The following is a 4,583-nucleotide window of genomic DNA, read 5'->3' as shown; positions in this document are numbered from 1 at the left end:
AATCTTATTATATTTGAGTCAGTTAAAAATTAATTAAAAATTACTAAATTATAATTTTAATTTACTTTTGATATAATATTTTATGATTTATGTTTGCAAACAAATCTTTTTCATTTAATTGTCACACAAAGAGAAAGAGAGAGAACAATTACAAGGACAGAAAACACAGAAATTCAATTTAACAAGCTGTGTTAAATCATCTTATTATAGAATATTTAAAATTGATATGTTTATATGCCTATGTACAAAAACACATAAATAAGAAATTTAAAGTTTTTATTGTATTTTAAAAAAGTATTGTGATCAATCTAATAGCAATAAGTGTGAAATAATATTTCTTTAAAGATAACGATTTAATTGTGTCTTAAAACTCTAATAAATTCAAATTTTTGTCATCTTTTGCTCATAATTCTCAACGATTTTATAGATATATTTGTTGAAAATGGCTCAAGAACAAAATACTATTGTCAAGGTCATGAATAAAAAGCTTGTCAAATTAATTTTTTTTATGGAACAAACTTCAACCGTTGAAAGGACAAGATAATATTTTTTCTTTTGGTTCTTAATCTTGCATATGTGGTCGATCTAAAGACTACACCAATTGTCAATGCCGCAAAAAATGTTCCGAAGGAAGAGAAGAAAAATATTAATAAATTAAACAAGAAATGTAATGAGGATAAGTTTGCATGTCAAGACCATATTCTCAATACTTTATCCAACCGGTTTTATAATCTTCACATGTCAATTCAATCATCATTAGAGATTTGAATGTCTTTGGTAGAAAAGTGATGAGCGGATAATTTATACGTTTTTTGGCATTGTTTTTAGTATATTTTTAGTAGAATCTGGCTACTTTTAGGGATGTTTTCATTAGTTTTTATGTTAAATTCACATTTCTGGACTTTATTATGAGTTTGTGTGTTTTTCTGTCATTTCAGGTATTTTCTGGCTGAAATTGAGGGACTTGAGCAAAAATCAGATTCAGAGGTTGAAGAAGGACTGCTGATGCTGTTGGATTTTGACCTCCCTGCACTCAAAATAGATTTTCTGGAGCTACAGAACTCGAAATGGCACGCTTCCAATTGCGTTGGAAAGTAGACATCCAGAGCTTTCCAGCAATGTATAATAGTCCATACTTTACCCAAGTTTAGATGATGTAAACTAGCGTTCAACACCAGTTCTCTGCCCAATTCTGGCGTCCAGCGCCAGAAACAAGTTGCAAAGTGGAGTTCAACGCCCAAACTGGCACAAAAGCTGGCGTTCAACTCCAAGAAGGACCTCTACACGTGCAACATTCAAGCTCAACCCAAGCACACACCAAGTGGGCTCCGAAAGTGGATTTATGCATCAATTACTTACTTCTGTAAACCCTAGTAGCTAGTTTATTATAAATAGGACCTTTCACTATTGTATTAGACATCCTGGATTGTATTCTGATCCTGTAATCACGTTTTGGGGGCTGGCCTCTCGGCCATGCCTGGACCTTTCACTTATGTATTTTCAACGGTAGAGTTTCTACACTCCATAGATTAAGGTGTGGAGCTCTGCTGTTCCTCAAAGATTAATGCAAAGTACTACTATTTTCTATTCAATTCATCTTGTTTCGCTTCTAAGATATTCATTCGCACTTCAACCTGAATGTGATGAACGTGACAATCATCATCATTCCTCATGAACGCGTGCCTGACAACCACTTCCATTCTACATTAGATTGAATGAGTATCTCTTAGATCTCTTAATCGGAATCTTCGTGGTGTAAGCTAGAATGATGGCGGCATTCAAGAGAATCCGAAAAGTCTAAACCTTGTCTGCGGTATTCCGAGTAAGATTCAATGATTGAATGACTGTGACGAGCTTCAAACTCGCGAGTGCTGGGCGTAGTGACAGACGCAAAAGGATAGTAAATCCTATTCCAGCATGATCGAGAACCGACAGATGAATAGCCGTGCCGTGACAGGGTGCGTTGACCATTTTCACTGAGAGGATTGGATGTAACCATTGACAAGGGTGATGCCTCCAAACGATTAGCCGTGCCGTGACAGGGCATTTGGATCATTTTTCCGAGAGAAAACCGAAAGTAGCCATTGACAATGGTGATGCATTACATAAAGCCAGTCATGGAAAGGAGTAAGACTGATTGGATGAAGATAGCAGGAAAGTAGAGGTTCAGAGGAACGAAAGCATCTCCATTCGCTTATCTAAAATTCTCACCAATGATTTACATAAGTATTTCTATCCCTGTTTTATTAATTATTTTCGAAAACCCCATTACTATTTTATATCCGCCTGACTGAGATTTACAAGGTAACCATAGGTTGCTTCATACCAACAATCTCCGTGGGATTCGACCCTTACTCACGTAAGGTATTACTTGGACGACCCAGTGCACTTGCTGGTTAGTTGTGCAAAGTTGTGAACCATGGTATTGGCATCATGTTTTTGGCGCCATTATCAGGGAAAGAAAGAGCGATGAATTTTACATAATCAAAGTGTAATCACAATTTCTGCGCACCAAGTTTTTGGCGCTGTTGCCGGGGATTGTTCGAGTTTGGACAACTGACGGTTCATCTTGTTGCTCAGATTAGGTAATTTTCTTTTTGTTTTCTCTTCAAAAATTTTTCAAAAATCTTTCAAAAATTTTTTTCTTTGTTTTCGAAAAAAAAAATTTAATTATTTTTAAAATAAAAATGTTTTCAAAAATAAATTATTCTATGGCTTCAAAACTTTCAAGAATGAATTCTAGAGTTTCATGGTAACATGTTGAATCCTATCTGGCTGAAAAGCCATACCCAAACTCCTTTGGGATTGGTCTTCAACTAATCACCTCAATGGATGTAAATCCATTCTAAAACTTGAATGGCTATTAAGCCATGTCTGACCCTTTGATTTGAGCTTTAGACTAAAGAGCACAAGATTCCTGGAATTCATATTAAAGATTTTGAAATCCTAATTTTTGTTTTTTTTTAAATAATTTTCGAAAAAAAAATACAAAAAAAAAATCATAAAATCATAAAAATTAAAAATATTTTTGTGTTTCTTGTTTGAGTCTTGAGTCATGTTATAAGTTTGGTGTCAATTGCATGTGCAACTTGCATTTTTCGAAAAAATCATGCATTCATAGTGTTCTTCATGATCTTCAAGTTGTTCTTGGTAAGTCTTCTTGTTTGATCTTTGCATTTGCATGTTTTGTGTCTTTTCTTGTTTTTCATATGCATTCTTGGATTCTTAGTGTCTAAACATTAAAGAATTCTAAGTTTGGTGTCTTGCATGTTTTCTTTGCATTAAAAATTTTTCAAAAATATGTTCTTGGTGTTCATCTTGACATTCATAGTGTTCTTGCATGCATTCATTGTTTTGATCCATAACATTCATGCATTGCATCATTTTTCTTATTTTTCTCTCTCTTCATTAAAAATTCAAAAATCAAAAAAATATCTTTCTCTTTTTCTCTCTCAAAATCTCGAAAATTAGATTTGACTTTTTCAAAAATTTTTAAAATCAAGTTGTTTCTTATGAGTCAAATCAAATTTTCAATTTGAAAATCTTATCTTTTTCAAAATCTTTTTCAAAAATCAAATCTTTTTTCAAATTTCTTAGTTATTTTTAAAAATTCCAAAAATCTTTTTCAAAAATCTTTTTCTTATTTTTATATCAAATTTTCGAAAATAACATCACCAATTAATGTTTTGATTCAAAAATTTCAAGTTTGTTACTTGCTTGTTAAGAAAGATTCAAACTTTAAGTTCTAGAATCATATCTTGTGATTTCTTGTGAATCAAGTCATTAATTGTGATTTTAAAAATCAAATCTTTTTCAAAAACTAATTTCAATCATATCTTTTCAAAAATATCTTCTTATCTTATCTTTTTTAAAAATTTGATTTCAAAATACTTTTTCTAACTTCCTAACTTCTTATCTTTTCAAAATTTGTTTCAACTAACTAACTAACTGTTTGTTTGTTTCTCATCTTTTTCAAAACTACCTAACTAACTCTCTCTCTCTCTCTCTAATTTTCGAAAATATCTCCCTCTTTTTCAAAATTTCTTTTCAATTAACTAATTATTTCAATTTTTAAATCTTAATTTTCGAAAATTACTAACATTTTTCAAAAACTATTTTCGAAAATCACTAACTCTTTTTCAAAAATTATTTTCGAAAATCCTCCTTCTCTCCCATCTCCTTCTGTTTATTTATTCATCTACTAACACTTCATCCCACCCAAATTCGAACCCCCTCTTCCATCTGTGTTCGAATTTCTTCTTCTTCTTTTCTTCTACTCACACTGGGACCTCTATACTGTGGTAAAAAGGACCCCTATTATTATTATTTTTCTGTTCTCTCTTTTTCATATGAGCAGGAGCAAGGACAAGAATATTCTTGTTGAAGCAGATCCAGAACCTGAAAGGACTCTGAAGAGGAAACTAAGAGAAGCTAAATTACAACAATCCAGAGAGAACCTTTCAGAAATTTTCGAACAGGAAGAGGAGATGGCAGCCGAAAATAATAATGCAAGGAGAATGCTTGGTGACTTTACTGCACCAAATTCCAATTTACATGGAAGAAGCATCTCCATTCCTACCATT

The sequence above is a fragment of the Arachis ipaensis genome, chromosome B07 (genome assembly GCF_000816755.2).
Source record: "Arachis ipaensis cultivar K30076 chromosome B07, Araip1.1, whole genome shotgun sequence".
Taxonomy (NCBI): Eukaryota; Viridiplantae; Streptophyta; class Magnoliopsida; order Fabales; family Fabaceae; genus Arachis; species Arachis ipaensis.
Note: the sequence above shows the minus strand (reverse complement) of the source record.